The sequence below is a fragment of the Taudactylus pleione genome, unplaced genomic scaffold (genome assembly GCF_031769625.1).
Source record: "Taudactylus pleione unplaced genomic scaffold, aTauple2 ptg000198l, whole genome shotgun sequence".
Taxonomy (NCBI): domain Eukaryota; kingdom Metazoa; phylum Chordata; class Amphibia; order Anura; family Myobatrachidae; genus Taudactylus; species Taudactylus pleione.
In genome coordinates, this window is record NW_028284600.1 from 7,438,578 (window position 1) to 7,457,713 (window position 19,136).

Consider the following 19,136-nt stretch of genomic DNA (forward strand, 5'->3'; position numbering starts at 1 on the left):
TAATGACATGACTGACAATCTACACTAACTTGCATACTCCTGTATAGCTGTAATAGTCAAACTGGCAGCATATTATTATTATTTGAAAAGGGCATCACACAGAGCTATGTAACAGACGGTGAATGCAGAATGGCGATTTACCTTTTCACAATAAAGGGTTTGGAAAGAAAGAGAAACCGTTCTTAACAGGAACCAGTCTAGTTTGCGAAATTTTTAAAAGGAGGTGTCCACCCAAAATGTGCATATTTTAATATTAAATCCTCCCCATGTGTTCAACACCAAGTGCAATATGCCCAGAGCCACCGCGGTAGGGGAGCTAAAGTAAGCAGCAGAATATTTAAAACATGACACAGAGGGCATCACCCAAGTCAAGCACACAGCCTAGGGATGGGGGGGGGGGGGGGTCTTCTGAATGAGGGGGCTCTGGTTATAATCAAATGTGGCCAACTGTCTAGCATCCACTAACTGCAACACGTAGTTTCATGTAGTTTGGGGTACATAGATGTGTTTCTGCACTACCAGCAATATTGCTTCGGTTTTTTTTACGGTCTGTGTTATATGTACTTAGAGCAAACTGTGTCATCATAGTTCTAGCTTATTTTTAGTTCTCCAAATCAGCAATTCTATTGGAAAGTGTTGTATTAGAATGGAATTGCTGGGCATATTACTTCCTCTGATATGGTTTCCATATTACTAAAAATGCAAATGTGATTACTATAGATTCAGGACCCCTATTTATATGGCATCAGTTAATTATATGGGTGCCACTCACTAACTTGTTAGGAACTTTCTATTTGAACCGTAGCCCGATTCAAACCAGTGAATAAAACGAATGGTCAGCAATCAGAAGGAAAGTTAAAGCTTCCATGACCAGCGTACCAGGTACCCCATTTGTTATAGAAAACCAGCAAGTTGGTATGCTGTAGCAGGTGAATGTGACTACCGCCTCCAAGGATCACACCCAATATCCAAGCCCTTCCTTAGCTCAGAAGATGCACTCCTGCAGTGCAGGTCGATCAGAAGAGATCTTCAACGACACCATGCTTCTGGATGCAGTCACTGAACGATATATTGTGTGGTCTCATAATATATCGTTTAGTGTGTACGTCCGTCCAACATATTGTTCCATCAGCCAGGATGGTGTAGGATGCACCCAGCTTTAGGAGCTGATTGTACATGTGCGATATAGAGGTATGATAGCGCTGAGTAGAAATATATTTTTTGGTGGTTGAATATAATCACTGGAAATTGAAGTATTTGTGATAATATTTATTAACAAAAGTTTTATGCTGTTGTTACACACACAAAAAAAAGAAAAAAAAAAAAAGAAAAATTATGGCTGAATAGGAATCTCATTTGATGGAGCTATGCTGCGCTTCTTAAAAATCAAAATTAACTAAATGTAATAGATCCCTTTTGGATATGGAGAAAATACACATTTAATGTGCCCCAAAGTAATAGATATAAAATAAACATTATAAATGCATATCAATACTTGCATAGGTAAAAATATATGCAGATGTAAAAGTCCTAATAAAATCCTAATTACAGCAGACGACTCAAACCTTTAAAATATAGAATGCCAAAGTAAATCGAAATATACCAAACACATAACGTTTTGAATCTCAGAGCCAGATCGTTTATATAGGCTCTGTATATATGCTGATATCTCAGAGCCAGCTCAATTATATATGCTCAGTATATATGCTGATCTCAGAGCCTGCTCAATTATATAGGCTCAGTATATATGCTGATCTCAGAGCCTGCTCAATTATATAGGCTCAGTATATATGCTGATCTCAGAGCCAGCTCGTTTATATAGGCTCTGTATATATGCTGGTTGGTACTTCATCTCTATCCAAGCCTTGATACATCTCCCCCATGTTTGAAAAAAAAGTTAGGAGCAAATTAGTTGATACTTTATCAACATCCACTTTCTCCCTCCAAGGCTTAGGGGGTCATTCAGACCCACTCGCAAGCAGCAGTACGCTCGCAAGTGGGTCGATGTTCCCCACTGCGCATGCGCACGACGGAGGGAGCTCCATCGTGGGCATGCGCGAGACCCGGACTGCGACAGCCAAGCTGTCGCTCCGGGTCTTGCACCAAAGGGGGCGTGCTGTCGATGGTGACTGACAGCACGCCCCCTTTGGTGGGCGTGCCGGCGGCGTGCCTGCCAGACGGAGGCGTTCCCATGGGAACGCCTACCGTCTGAAGCAGGCCCCACTGACATCACTAGTGATGTCAGTGGGAGTGATTTTGGCTCTGATAGAGCCAAAATCACTCCAGGGCTTGTGGCTGGGAAACCCTACCGCAGGGTTTCCGTCGCAAGTCCGATGGTCGCGATGGTCAAGACCATCGCGACCATCTTTTTGGACGCTCGTATATGCTGTGGGTGGTCACCCACAGCTATACGAGCGTCCAGGAGGACGCTCCATTTTAATGGAGGAGGGCCCTGATTCAGAGCGAGCGCTCTGGTCAGAGCGTCCGGCTCTGAATCAGGCCCTTAGTACATATATCCCTTAAAGAGCCCAGAAAAGCACCATCAAACCCATTTGGCCACAAATCACCTTGCACATGGACCAGACAGATCACCAATACAGATGGGAGAGCCTTAAGCCAACCATGCTGCACAGTTATTAGGATTTCACAAGAAATCATATGAATTGGAAGAACAGATGATACGAGTAGTAAAATATACACCTCAAGGATGGCCTATTAGGGTATATGATAGTTTGCCGGGACAAAGATCTCCTGGCCTTTCCTAGGTGTTAATCAGCTCCATATAAGCTGCCTATAATATTCTAGAGACCCACCTAAACAACACTAACGTGTATTCACCGTGCAACCCAATCACTCTAGCTGTAACTTCTGCATGGCTCCAGATTAATGTAAACCAGAGAAGGTCCCTTATGTGGTGCCTAAGTAGGTATGCTTGCAGCATCGGGAAGCCACTTGTAGCATACGGACAGATTTAAATATTCCTTTTAATAATAGACTTTGGCACTTCAGATTATGTCCACTAATGGGTTTACTTGCTTTAAGTAAAACAGATCAAAGCTTCCAAACCCGGCGCATAAATTATTACTTCCTCTGATGTATGAAATTTATGCCAACAGACCAAATGGAACAAGACAAGTCAACCTACGCTCTTTCCAATCAACACTTCTCTATCTAGTCCAGTAATTAAGATTAATAGGGCTGGGGATAAAGTAGCATGCTTGTTACTTAAACCTCAGAAATAGGCACCAGCAGCATACCCTAAGAGCACTGGAAATACAAGCTGGCACCAACAAGTTGTAGGAAGATCAAGTTCATTTCTTAGAATCCCTACCCTGGCGACAGGCATCTCTCTGCAGCAGTCATCTGGTGATCACGTGCTCGAGATGCAATTTATTCTCAAGTTCTCAAAGCTACAGAGTAAAAATGATAACTAAAACGTCTTATAGAATCAAAGCTGCTGAATATAAGCAAAGTAGATTCCACAGGCAGGATGGAGGATTTACTCTATGACGCTTCATGAGAAGATTAGATGCGTCAGTCATCTATACACTAACGATGCACTTGCTTCTAACTAGATAGGTCAATGGCAGCAAGACAAGGGAACATTTAGCTGTACCTATCATTACATACAAAGAAACTCTGCAGCAAGCATAACTTCCCGATATTAGGATATTTACAGTAATAGGAATCCAGAGCAGTGTTAAGACTATATAGAATTTATACAATATATGCAATCTCTGTAGGACTAAGCTGCAAAATACAGATCTGGAGATAGAAGTACAAACATGTTGGGAGAGCAATGTAAGATAAGGAACATAGATATAATACTGGATGTAGATGGCATCCCGGTGGTGGCTCAGAAAGCTGGTGCCGGATTCCCGACAGCAGACAGAATATCATCGCCAGCATCCAGATCGCTGACGTTAAGCCTTGAGGTTAGGGGGAAGGGTTAGGTGTAGGCTGCGGTGGGAGTAAATGGAGGGTACTTGCCGGCTGGTGTCTGTATTTTAACCCAGTCGGGATGCAGGAGTCAGGATTGTTAGGGCCGGCATCCCGTACCTAACCCTATAATACATGTAGGATTGTGAGGAATCATATCACTAGGAACAGCATCAGCCTAAATATAAACATGGCCACAAAGTGGAAACTTAATAAAATTCAGACAGTCCTTCAAAGAATATGTCTAAACAGAAAACAAAGGATGACTGTTACTATACAACATATCATGTAGGATGGGCTGAAATTTCCTATGGTAAGGCTGCCAAGAATCTACCCACACGGTATACTATACCCATGTAACAAGCATCCACTTCACACCCAAAACGCATGTTTGCCGGAGTGGTTAAGTGAAGTCTTATTAAAAAGGACACCTGCTGTGTACAGATGTGTCCACATACATCTAACATCCATGCACTACAAGTCGCGTCACACAACGCGGGAAGCTCTGAGTGCCTCAGTAGTGTAGAGCGTCTTTCGTGCGACTTTTTACCTTCAAACAGTGATGCAAATAGCTAGCACAAGCCGCTTCTGCTGATTAAAATGATATACAGCATGCCTATATTATCTGTGCATCTGCGGTTGTATACGACATGCAAAATGCTACATTACATTGTCAGCAGCTTTAACACTGTAATGTAGCGTTTCGCATGCAGACACAGAACATAGGCATGCTGTATATCATTTTAATCAACAGAAGCTGCTTGTGCTATGTATTTGCATCAGTGTGTGCATAAGACGCATTTGAAGGTAAAAAGAAGCACGGCGCTACAGAGTCATGCCGCGGCACGATTTAATGCGCAAGGAGGCTAGATGTATGAGGACTATCTGTACATTTGCAGTATATTCACATATAGCAGTAATAAGTGAATGGGTAGTTATCCATAGGGTTTTATTGCTGGTGCGGTCAGAGGTCATCATCGAAACTTTCCCCCCATAGTCTCAGTTGGGACTCATTAGCAGTTAATCACACACTTGCTCTTATGTAACTTACACTACACTGATGGAAGCTAATTACTTGCTGTGACCTAGTGTAAAGCTGCGCATCCACTTGCCGATTAAATAGAGCGATTGAATGATTACGACATCGTAATCGTTCATTAATCGTGCATAAATCGGCCAGTATAATGTTGGAAATGACCAGCGATGCGCGCCCACGCTTCCGACATCAATCATCGCCTGAACGTGACGGTCAATCTGCCGATAACGACATATTCAGGGATGAGGGAGGGTGCCTGCACTGAACAACATATCGTTGAGTGTAAGCACTACAGGGGATGAGGAACGACTGCACGATTACAATGTTGTAATCGTACTGTCGTTCCAAGATCTTCAAGTGGATACGCACCTTAAGTTTTGCAAGAGCACAATGTTACCAAATATACTCTAAGGGGTGAAATCAATTTGGAGTAATGTGTAGTTCTGGAAAAGAACATTGTATCTGTCTACATTGTCTCTTTCCAAGCACCCCATGAAGGAGATCAGAAAAACCAGCTATGTGGACAGAACTGTAATATGTAAAAAGGTGCGCAGCCATATATCGCAGAGGCACATCACCCCTAACTGAACTGACCCATAATATTTTACTTTTCACCAAGCTGGTGCATCATTATTATATAGCATAGCGTTCCCGCTATGCTGTTTTAGCGGGGCGTGGCGCCTTGCCCTCTTTCTGGAAGGCAAAAAGCGCCCTGCCCTCCAGAAGGAGGGCAAAAAGCGCCCTGCCCTCCAGAAGGAGGGCAAAAAGCGCCCTGCCCTCCAGAAGGAGGGCAAAAAGCGCCCTGCCCTAACAGCCTGCGGGAACCGTCTTCACACGCGGGTCGCAGTGTCCCGCGGGTGAAGACATGTGCGGTGACCCGGTCACCGCCGGAGAATAGACGACGGGCGCATGCGCCCGGCGTCTATTCTCCCTGTCTGCAGGGCTTGGGGGCTGCCCGGGGTGTCCGTAAGTGCCGGGCACGCCCCAAAGAGTGACGAAAAGGGGACGCGTCTTATAGACACGCCCCTTTTCGATGACAACGCCCCCTTCTCGGTCGCGCGCGCCTTCGGCGCACGCATGGACATGCCCTCTCTAGCTCCGGCGCCCTGCCTCCCGCCGGAGCTAGAGGGAACACTATAGCAGATGTCTATGGCCTAGTCAGCGCTAGACATCAAATAATTGAGTATTGTGCAGGGTTTCTGGAAAGACACTGGAACTGCACACATAGGCCCGAATTCAAGTTGAGCCAAGCCACGCTACTTTTTCGCCTCTTTTGCCTGTTGCGCAGGTGGAAAAGTATTGTGCGCGTGCCCGTGTACTGCCGTATTCAATTTGAAAGTAGGCGAAAACGGGACCCGGCGAAACATAAACAAGCGGAAAGTCCTGTCAGATTTGGGGAAATTGGCCTGACACTCCCCAAAAGATGCTCTGACATGGGGGTTCACTATGGTACCCCCCCCCCCCCCCCGATTATCTTGCTGAAGGTATTTGCTGTTTTTAAACGGGCTCAATAGCTGCTAAATAGCGTTTTTGTATAAGTGACGAATAGTATTCAGGAGGGATTTTTTTGCAGAAATTAACTTAGCCCAGCAAATTTGGGATACTTGAAAATGGGGACTAGCATATTTAAAAGTTGCTAAAGTTAAGTTGAAACAATCGTGAAAAATCCACCTGTCGCAAGCACCTGCAATGAAAAAAAAAAAAACACACCTGGGGCATACTTGGGGACCCCCCCCAGAGTCAAGTTACCTAGTTTTTAATCTTTGTCCCCCAACATTTTTGTTTTCGGCCCCAAATTTAAAGTGATTTTTTTTTTGGGTGTCCTTAAGTGTTTTTTTTTTACATTTTTTTGACACAGTTTACCTTTGGGGGACTGTCTGAAGGTTGCAGGGGGGTTCCCACAACGTTGCACCCCAAAACCCCAATTCTGCACTTTTTTCCGCCTGCTATTCATAGGCAAAAAAGATTTGCCTATTACATTGCATTGACTTTCCGCCTAGGCGAAAAGTCTTCTAAATTGAATACGGAGTCAAATCCAAACAGGCGAAAAAGAAGTCATCGGCCAAAAACACGCAAAAATGGCTTTTCGCTCCAAAATTTTATACGGGTCATAGATTACAAGTGAATTAACAGATAAATTAACCCAATACGATTTTTTATCTTCAACTACTGAATAAAAAAGTAAAACACTAAAAACGGGTTATGTAATAGGTTACAAGTCTGCTGCTGAATTGAAAGCGCAATCCGTTATAAAGGCAAAAAACAGCCATATAAATTACTGGCATTTTAAATTTAGCAGGGAACATTACAAAATCACGCCAGTTCCGTAATTTTGTAACATATTACATAACCCCCTACAACTTTATTTAAATGACCAAGGGCACACAAAATTCATGCTTCTGTCCCCTTAAAAAAAAAAAAAAAAGTACATTTAAATAATTGTGTAACACACCATAACGGAATCTAATCAGAGAAATAAAAAAAGATCCTGCATAGGAAAAATGATCATGTGACCTGAAGGACAAACGGGGAAAAGCTGTGATCGAGTTGCGATTTACAAGCATGCAAAAACATTCTATAGACAGCAATAGAGGTGTGATAGGACGGACATACTCTGTAGAATCAAATTACAATGTTACAAGACCATTCAAAACCACCATCTCATTGGCAGCCATAAAAAACGAGGTCTTAAAATACAGACACGTGGTAACCCTTAATAACCTGCAAATGTCAGCTTACACAACTTGACCTCTGCTGCCAAAAATAGATATGTAAACAGCAACAGTAATGAACTAATGCATAAAGCTCCGATAGCAATGCAAACCATTCTTCTAGGGTCACCCAGAGGAAAACATCTAAACAAAATAAAGAATCAATTACCAAAGCATTCCCTATTGTTAACAGCAGACACTGACCTTGAAACTCATAACAATTCTAGAAGGAACAGACAGAGGCTGGCAGACAATGGACCCACTAACAATAACAAATCATATTGCAAACAGCACGAGAATATCTGTACCCAAAAATACACATACATAGTTATGTAAAAGCAGACTGAGAGGTGCACTTGCATATTGGTTATACAGAACATTAGATGCAAGCACTTGTCACATTCGGTGGAATTCACTTACCATGTTATAAAGCAATTAACATTCAGGATCCTGCTGGCAGCCAAAGAGGACTCCAAAAGCAAACAAGATTTAACCCTCATAACAGACCTCTCTTGCAAAGTGGTGTACACAGCAAGAGACAGCAGGATCACACAAATAACAATCAGACATAGCCAATACAAGTCTTGTATGCCTACCTCCACCACAGGGACATTAATCACATCTGTAAATGTATACACATTGTTTTAAGTAAAATTACCCTTTAAAGTGTCATACGGATTAGTTCATTAATTATATAAACCTATAATTTCTAATATCCCAGGCTTTTCACCTGGCAATATAATCATGTACATAGACAAGAAGCACTTCATGTGCTTCTAATCTAAATAGACAGTAACAAATATCAGTTATATGGTGGCAACGTAAAGCTATTACATCATGAATATCGTACATCCTTATAGAGCAGGGCTCGACAAATCCATGGGGCCAGGTCGCCATGGCTACCAGATTTTGCAGTGAGGGAGGAAGCAGATCCCAATCAGCTCCGGCAGAGATTCGTGCCTATAGTATTGTTGTGTTCATATCATGCACAGGAATGCATGTGCTGAGTGTCGCCTACGGCGACTGCCTTGCCTGTGTCCGTCCCGGCCTGCGCTGATGACCCCTCTCCCTCCTGGCATACTCTGATCCCAGTCTACGCTGATTCTCCTGTACGTCCCGGCTGTCTACTATCTCCTATATCTGGCTGCATATAGCTCTCCGGTAATAGGGTCCATGCTTGGCCAGGGATTTTGGAGCGGCTTCAGAGAGATAGTGGTGTGACCACGAGGGGAGGGGTATTTTGTTGTACTTTCTTGCACCATTGTTTTATGTGAAATGTGGTCCGTTATTACTGGAGAGTGGGGGGTGGAGCAGGGGAGCTGTTCATTTTACTCTATCCATTCAACTGTGACCATGTTGTGGACTAGTATAGTGTGTATAACAGTTGCATAACACACAAAGCTGTGCTCCTCACTCACTCCTGTAATTTTTTCTGGGGGGGATGGTGGTCTGGCTCCTAGATTTTAGAAAAATTTGTCAAGCCCTGTTATAGAGCATCCGTTTATTTAGATTATTAGCTTATTATCCAGAAATCAGGTAACAAAACAAAAGCCACATTCTATTAGCTCTGATATTACATTTGGCAAAGATCCAGTCACAAAACAAAGTCATTACATTGACATTTGTATACAAGCATCATGTCTGTGTAATAACGCATACAACTAAATGAGATCATGGCATAGTAGAAATATCTCACTGCAGAAGACAGTTGAGTCATGAGATGCTCTCCATAAGAGAATCACAATACGAACATGATAAAGTTTAATTACAACTACTATTAAATTTGCACTACTACATACTCTAAACATGTTACTATGATATTGAACTTATACACTATTCAGCTTTTAACATACATTAATGTCAGGTAATGGTTGTACTTGCTGCAAGGATCTGCTACCAAAGAGGTCAACACATTTCAAAGCAATAAGGGGTTAAATAGCCACTAAGGTGTAGCCGAATGTAATCCTAATATTGGGGAGGAGAAAGCAGACTAACCCACCATGATCACGGTGCGGATGCGGAGGTCACGCTGTGCAGTTCATGCTCCTATTCAGTTGCACAATGGTCAGACTGGGTGGAAACTGCAGAAAATACTGTGTTGACAACCTGCCCACCCTCCATACAAATAGGCTGTGTACACATGGCATGGTGACAGCAAACTCAGCAGAGGCTGGTGGGTGACACTAACAAATAAAAGATCACCATCTCATATCATACACATTAAAGGGATTGTCCGTTCTAATATATCTATACTTCTCTTAGCGAGATTAGTACTCTGGTGGGAATTCCTCCCATGTGACCCCCACCATTCACTGCACTTAATAGGGTTCCAGAACCTAATTATAGCTGGGACCTCTGTTTCTCGGTGCAGTTTGATGCTTTCTCCATAGCAAGGATGTCATAAGAGCAACTGACTATCTTGGATCTTTACTGCTGTGAAGGGAGCCGTACAGCAACACAGGTCCCAGATTTATGTTCTACCAGGTCCATGCTAAATACTGTGAATAGTTAGTGTCCAAAAGACAGACCCCCACCAAATAACTATTATAGGTAAAGAAAGCTATTTAGTAAAGTTAGATTGTTATGGTGACAGAAAAGTAAAAAACTTTGTTACAAGATGTCAATGGTAACTGTAACTACTCCCTTCAGCCAAAAGACGGCGGTGCCATAAATAACACATAGGGTACATTTGCTTCATTACCGTAGCATAAACAGAATAAAAAAAAAAAGATAACGCCATAAAATAAGCTTGCTGGTCAGAGTGCTTCCACAGTACTCCGGGATAGTCTACAAAATATACATCTTCCACATGCATTCGTTTAGCAGGACCCTTCCTGGCACCGCTGCTCCACCCTCACATGGAACCCACACAAGTTTCTCCATTATAGAAGCAGCACATGAGCTTCATACCGGGCCCTTAAAGGGGTTACCAAGGAATTATCCAGACAAGCTAGAATCTAGAAGAACACTGCAAGTGGCACTGAGGATTAAACACTAGGGGGTGTATTTACTAAGCAGCGATAAGAGACAGAGTGAAAAGTGATAAGATGCCAGCCAATCAGCTCCTAACTGTCATTTTTCAAACACAGCCTGTGAGATGGCAGTTAGGAGCTGATTGGCTGGCACCTTATCACTTTTCACTGCTTAGTAACTAGACCCCCAGATGTGCTGCTCCCATCAGGAATTGGTCTAGATTTTTTTTGTTTAGAGAGGAAGTTCCTATACTTTCCTGCCACAGACTATTGGAGAAGCATATAGTAGTGTGGGAGCAGCAAAGTAGATAACATTACTATCAGGGACGTGGAGTCAGTAAGCCAAAGCTTTGACTCAGACTCCTCTAGGCGTCACACCAAATCCACAGCCCTGACTGCTAGTGTCACTAAAATGTAGAAGATCCCACTTTACTACCAGTCATCAAGTCTACCAATACAAAGATGCCACAGCTCCATAACGTTGGAAGAGGGAGAGGAAAACAAACACCACGATATATAAAAGGCCTTTTCATAATAAATGTTGGTATTTCACAGTGGTTGCATCATTCCAACTTATTTAAAAAATTATATTTTAAAACTACAATATTATAGTCCCATTTTCACGGGGCAGATCACAAGCTCTGTGAGTGAAGTATAACTTAACAAACCCATCACCAACATGGAGAAATCAAAGGCCACAACGCATCAAGAAAACATACAAAGCAGCTGTAATGAGCATACTCCCTGCAGTAACAGGGGTATTAGACCTATTGTGACTAGCATATTCCCTGCTGGAACAACACCCATTGTTAAAAATAGATTGCCTATTGGAACAGGCGCATGAACAGGGAGTATAACACCCATGGGAGATGTAGTTAAGATGCCGGCATTTGGGATACCGGTTGTCGAAACAGACCCACGGGCAGAACACCGGCACCGAAATCCCGACATCACTTCAGATGCTGACACCGGAATCCCGACAGCCAGCATCCCGAACACAAGTATAGCGTGCCTGAATAGGTTTACCCACAGGGGTGGGAGGTTTAGGTACTAACCTAACTAAGGCTTAGGCCTTAGGTTTAGGCACTAACAGGGAGGATTAGAGTGTAGGGGGGAGGGTTAGGATACTTACGGAGCCCCCGTCGGGATTCTCGGCATCAGGATGCCGCCGTTTCTTTTGGCTGCTGGCATCCCCTATCACACCCCACCCATGGAAATGAGCATACTCAATGATGGACCCGAGGGTGAACACCCATGGTAATGTGCATACTCCCTGCTGGAACAGGAATGTACACACGGGACGATTTTCTCCCCAAACGAAACTGTCCTGTGTGCCCCCGGCAGGGGTGTGCTGTGTGTCGTTAACACTGAGCACAAACACTGAACGAAATCATTTAATTCAGTGCCGGCCCCCCGAACATGTTCAACCTGAAAATATCGTCAGGTTGGACAGGAGGTTCAGGCGATGAACGGCAACTACCAACGGGAGCGCGCATTGGAAGTTATCGTTCATCGTTTTGGGGCTGAAAATGGACCATTTTTTGGACGAGTGAACGATAACGATATAGTTATCGTTCAGTCATCCAAGAAAAATCGACCCGTGTGTACGCACCATTAGACCATGTGAGTTAGATGCTGCATGCAGATCACAGGTTGGTATAAGTACAGGAATATATACACATGGACGGCCTTTTAGGTCAGTTAACAATATCCTGATTAATTCTGTACACGGCAATGAGGAAGCTGGTAACAAAATGTGAAGACACAATCTCATCTCTGTAGTGTTAGTACATACAGCTTTCCTGGATAATGACATTATACGGATAATCACTCATGGTCCTGCAGGGGAGCATTTACCTGGGGTCTAATGATCAGAGATCATTAAATAATAAACAACACGGTGCACAGATTACACCTCCCCAATGTCCCGATTTCTATGTGACAGTCCGGAATTGGAAGATAAGTTTCTCCCAAAAGTAGCCGTTTCTGGGCGGGGCTGAGGCGGGGCTTATGTTGTCCCGATTTCCCCCATCAGAATGCCGGGAGCAGGGGTGACAGTAGGTGGATCTGGATGGTCACACAGCAGCCCAGGTCATGTGACCGCTCTACTGCCCCAGCCACAGCTCCTTGCCCGAAGAGCTCGCAATCAACAGCCTACGCTAAGGTCATCCCTACGGCTGTGTGACCCGCTGCTGCCCCCGGTGTAGTGAAGGCGCCGCGCTATGACGGGGGGGTCTCCCCGGTGCGGCTGGCGGTGTGTATGACGGCGAGGGCGCTCACCTGGCTCTATCCCGTCGCCGGCCTTCCTCCACCGTTCATCTCCCCCGGGACCGGACCCCTCGGTGCCGCTCGTCCGGTCCCTCCCGCTCTGACCCGCTCCGGTGTTCTCCAGCTCGGCTCGCTCCGGTCCTTCCTGTAATGGCGGCTCCGGAGACCGAAGCAAAATAAAGCAGACGGGAACTTCGTGACGTCACACTGCACCCGAGGCCGGCCCGGCAGCGGATTGGCTGAGCTGCGCACGGCGTGCGGCCAATAGGAGGTGGCGTCTTAAGCGGCTGTCCGGTGATGTCATGACAGCGGCAACAACACCGCACACTAATAATAATAACAACACCACACACGTAATAACAATACTGCGGCGGTGCCGGGTCACTGACTGGTACACAGGGCGGGGGAGGGGGCGTCACACCACACACTATCATTTAGCTATTATATATATATATATATATATATATATATACACACTGCATAGCCTGCATGTACATATGCTCAGACATTCACAGATTTTATATATATATATATATATATATATATATACACACACACACAACACTGCATGGAGTGTATGTATATGCTCAGACACATTCACAGATATCTATCTATCTATATATATATATATATATAGTATTGCCAGATCATCCCTTTAATTCGGGACACGTGAATTACAGTGATTATAGCTAGGTGAAATGGGTCAATCCTATTCCATGCAAAGGGTGCGAGTTACCGTCGCAACACCAGCAGCGGAACTGCTCCTCGCACCCTTCGCGTCCTGCTCCGAGCCCGAATTCGCTTTATTTGGCTCGGAGCCCTATGGCTCTGCGAGCACTTTTAGGCGAATACGGGCTGCTGTGAAGTGCGGCCGTTGTCGCGATGACTCTCATCCGCCAGTACATCGCGTGGAATAGGATTGACCCCTTCAAGTCAGTAAGCCACAGAATCTGTGTAATTCATGTGTCCCGAGTTAAAGGGATGATAGAGCATGCCTATATATAATGTGACATCATACACTACTAACCACACAACACGCTGAGTGACGTTACACACTAATAACATCCACACAACACACTGAGTGACGTTACACACTAATAACAGCCACACAACACACCGAGTGACGTTACACACTAATAACATCCACACAACACACTGAGTGACATTGCACACTACTATCCACACAGCACACTTAGTGAAATTGCACAGTACTATCCACACAACACACTGGGTGACATCACACACCACTATCCACACAACACATTGAGTGACATCGCACACTACGATCCACACAACACGCTGAGTGACATCACACACTAATATTCACACAACATACTAAGTGATCTCACACACTACTATCCACACAACTTACTGAGTGAAATCACACACTATTTTCCACACAACACATTGAGTGACATTGCACACTATGATCCACACAACAAGCTGAGTGACATCACACACGAATATTCACACAACACGCTGAATGACATTGCACACTACTATCCACACAGCACACTGAGTGACATCGCAAAGTACTATCCACACAGCACACTGAGTGACATCACACACTGTTATACACAACACACTCAGTGACATAACACATTAATACAACATACTGCGTGACATAACACACTAATATACACACAACACACTGAGATACATAACACCCTAGTATGCACACAACACGGCCTCATTTATCATCAAGTTTTATCACTCACGAGTGCTAAAACTCGTTGCGTATGATAACAGTGCACCAGCCAATCAGCTCCCAACTGTCATCTGTTTGAAAAATGACAGTTGAGAGCTGATTGGCTGGAGCACCATTTATCATATGCAACAAGTTTTAGCACTCGTGAGTGATAAAACTTGATGATAAATGAGGACCTGAGTGACATAACGCACTAGTATACACACAACATACTGAGTGACATAACACTAATACACACAACAACCCGAGTGACATAACACACTAATATACACACAACACACTGAGTGACATAACACTTTTATACACACAACATGCTACTATCGATACTAACATTACATGCTAATATCAATACAACACACTGCATGACATAACACACTAATATACACACAACACACTAAGTGATAACGATACCGGATCAGAACACAATTCGGCGCAAAGGAATTATTAAGACCCAAGTAAAGTATACATACGCAGCGCTTCCGGACCAGATGTTAGGCATCAGCAAGAAACCCTTTGTCTATCAGCATTCAGCACGAAGACTAAAAACCCATTGTTGGAGCACACATATTTATACCCCCCAGGAATAGACAACACAATAGGGAAGTTTGTTGCTGATGCTATTGGTTCCCAAGGGGGATACATCTGTTACAGAGCATTTAACAGGCTGATTCAAATAGACACAACCCAGCCTCCCACAACTGAGGTTCCCTAGATTCCCGCCAGATGCAACATCCTAGCAGTTATTCATATCATATACATTTTGTTGCTTGAAGTCTCTGCGGTCCATAAGTTGAGAATCCGTGATGCGATCTCCCCACCGATAACACCGGAATACTGTGGAAAGAGTACGCATCAGTACAAAACCAAACATGGCTTACTTATCATGTATAAAACCTTAGTTACCAAACAATCTTTATTTCATAGCATTTATACTAAATTAACAAACTTAAATCTTATACCTTAAAGCTTATGAAACCTTGTATGTGAATATGTAAGGTGTGAGTATGCGGGTTTGATATAAAGACGCTAGTTAACTTGGTGCGGATGCGTGCGCATTTAGCTACTAAACGGTGTTTTATCTTATGCATTCGCTAATATGCGACTAGTTAACAGCGCAATTGTGCGTATTACTGTGTATATGAGAAATGATGAAAGATGCAATCGCATGGTGCTAATAGTAATCTCGCCATATGTACTTAATTGTGAGTTATCTAAAATGGCGCTTGGGCGGCCATTCGCAAAATGGCGTCTTGCGATTTTATTTCCAAGATGGCGTCTTGCGGCCAGTCGCAAGATGGCGTCGCCGCGATTAAATTTTAAACTGATCTTGTCTCAGCCAATTATCCAGCTTCGACAGTCCACCCTTTGATAGCAAACAACATGCTATCACAATCTACTCTTTGAATTTAATTTAGGCTTACATTTACATGTTATTGTGGGATGGCACAAGGTGGTTCTTAATCCATCAATAATGTGTCTCTGGGTGGGGACATAAAACTATTATATGCACACCGCGGATCTTGGAAGATCATGTGAAAGGTGTGGGAATGCACCAGTCTTATAAAAGCAGTCTTGAAGGGGAATTGAGACTTTACATTATCTGAGGTGTTCTAAAAATAACATTTCAATAATACATTTTATGCACATCTAAATATAATACATCAAATGATGGTATTTCTTAGTTCAGGGTTGTAATGCAGTTCTATATTTACCTCGGTATTCATATTGTCATTAGTGATCACCATCATAGTTTCATTCTTGTGTTTTACTCTATTTTTACATTTTCCACACTTCAACACAATAGGGACACACCGGACTCATATGCCAATTACTGTATTATGAAGACAATTAGTATAAGGATCAAGAATTTGCCTATGCTAGCGATCACGTCCTGGACCCATTCCCCTAGACCTGAGAACCATTTTACTGGGTTCAGCCATGAAACCCATCCTTCTATCTTTTCCCCTACTTCAGCCACTGAAGCGTTATGGTTCTTACGAAACTCCCATTTTAGCTGCAGAATTTCATCCATCTTTCGGTCTATCACCTCTTTTAGGTCGCTGGTATCATTGGTGACATAGGTGCAACATTTTACTCCGAACTGGGTGGCTAACGTTACGCAATACCCTCCAGTAACAGCAGTTAAATAATTCAACACTAGCCTGTGTTGCACCAGTTCTTTCTTGTACGCTTGCAATTCTTTCCCTGTATACCTGAATGTGTCATCGTACATCTCGGTGATATTATCTATCAATTTAGCAAGTTCCTGAATATACCTAAAATTTAGTGTACCCCGTGCAATCCTGGTGGGATCCAGTGCGACCAAAACTTGAAAGCCAGTTGTCTCACTTATTAACTGAGTGGCTTTATGCACGTCACCAGGTATCATATTTCTTTTGCCTCTGTGTTCATATTGTGTGTGAAGATATGGTGACGGTGTCTTTTTATGTATATCAAGCATTTCAACATGTGTGAGGGTCATAACGTCTGGGACTACTCTTCCCAGGTAACACAAACCTTCGGAACTCGGGGAGAGCCATTTATATGCTTTTCTTCCACATATGAAATATACATTATCAGGGAGAACATAAGGAATGGTATGCATCATTATCATTAAGCACATTTCCCTTGCAAACAATCCTATTTCTGGATCTTCCATCTGGTACTTGCAAGTTTCTGGCTGTATTATTTTTGCACAATAACCATTTGGCACCTTACCAATAATTTCTTTGGTGGAACTCAATGTATACCGATACCATAAATGTTTCCCACCAGATTTAATTGAGCGTAAGAGATCATGGTTTATGGGCTCATTATCAGCTCTTTGTGAGAATGTCATCGTCTGATTATTCCCCGTCACTTCCCAACTCCTGGGTTTATTGGGGTTGGTTATGTTTAAACACAAAAGTGATCTATCTACTTGGAATTGATAGAGTTTGAAATTAGGTGTTTTCCCTTTCTGTAATTCTAAAATTTCTGTGATATTCAGCGGAAATGGCACCAACCCTACATTATGCTGTCCCTGTGGCACATGTGAACACACCCAGCAATCAGTTTGATTTAACACTTTGCCTACCATGCTATGATAATCCTCTAAAGGATACCCACCCCAGTACGGGTTATATTTAGGTTGGCACCGTTGGATACAGTTCTTATCAATTAGGGACCCACATAGCTCACAAATACATGAATCTTCAGACAATAAACCTCCACACCGTCCCCGAGCATCTGGAATGACAGCTCTCTTAACAATAACAGTACTAAGATTGGTCAGGCACTCCCCTGATTGGCATTGCACTCCTCCTGACTCCACTCCATCAGCTCCCATTTCCTCGATCGGTCTCCCATCACAGAAACTGGATATTCCCAAACCGACCAAGATGGTGAACACTCTAAAAGAGAATATGAAAATTAACACAGCAGGCCCGTCCATTGTCACAACAAGACCTGCAAGTTTCTTTTAGTTCAGGTATCTCACTACAACCTTTTCAATCCTCCCGGAACAAGCTCACGAGTGACAGGTCCACACTATCAACCTCCGACTTGTTTCTCCACCGGTTGATTGACCTTTTTGCAATGAGTAGAATGGACCCAAGTATCTCTCTCTGCCACCTTCAAAGATGTAGTACTTGTCAGCAGCACCTGGTACGGACCTTCCCACCGATCAGTCAAACAACCTGAACGAAAGAAATTTCTGATCATAACATATTCTCCTGGTTCAACATCATGACAGTTAGTTTCAGGCATATCATTAGACAACAATTTCAGTTTCTGCTGCTGTTGCTTTAACTGCTTACTCATTGATATGATACTTTACAGTTACCTCATTGTTACCCTTCAGGTCTTCCTGTGGACTTATAATCAAATGAGGTTGTCTACCGAACAGTATTTCAAATGGGGACAGATTTAGAGGGGGTCTAGGAGTGGTCCTTATGCTATGTAGGACCAAAGGCAACGCTTCTGGCCATCCTAGTCCAGTCTCTGCTATCATTTTACTTAACTTATTTTTAATAGTCCCATTCATCCTCTCTACCTTGGCACTGGCTTGCGGTCGGTAGGGGTATGAAGTCGGCTATTAATACCCATCAGCTTACACATATTTTGAAAAACATCACCTGTGAAATGAGTACCCCTGTCACTCTCAATGATTTTAGGGATACCTTACCTGCATACAAATTCCTGAACTATTTTCTTGGCAGTAAATGCAGTAGTATTAGTGGCCGCTGGGTAGGCCTCAACTCAGTTAGAAAGTACGTCAGTGCACACTAATACATACTTAAGGTTCCTGCAGGGTGGTAATTGGATGAAATCAATTTGTATCACCTGGAAAGGTCCATCAGTCGGTGGAATGTGGGACGGTTCGGTAGGGATCGCTTTCCCTATGTTCTTCCTCAAGCAGGTCAGACAGGACATTGCTATCTTTTCTGCTTGTGAAGAAAAACCTGGTGCGCACAAGTATGCTCTCACCAACTTGCACATAGCCTGTTTGCCCAGATGAGTCA

At 43.4% G+C, this 19,136-nt stretch overlaps 1 protein-coding gene across 2 annotated transcripts in view; it reads right to left on the minus strand.

The window, feature by feature from the left end:
• The window catches only part of ZRANB1 (zinc finger RANBP2-type containing 1), a 75,745-nt gene extending 62,558 nt beyond the window's left edge, over positions 1-13,187 (minus strand). For both annotated transcript variants that reach the window (XM_088476884.1, XM_088476883.1), the window contains exon 1: positions 12,939-13,187. The gene's annotated coding sequence lies outside the window, so the exon portion shown is untranslated. The remainder of the gene's footprint in view (positions 1-12,938) is intronic.
• Positions 13,188-19,136: the final 5,949 nt, after the last annotated feature.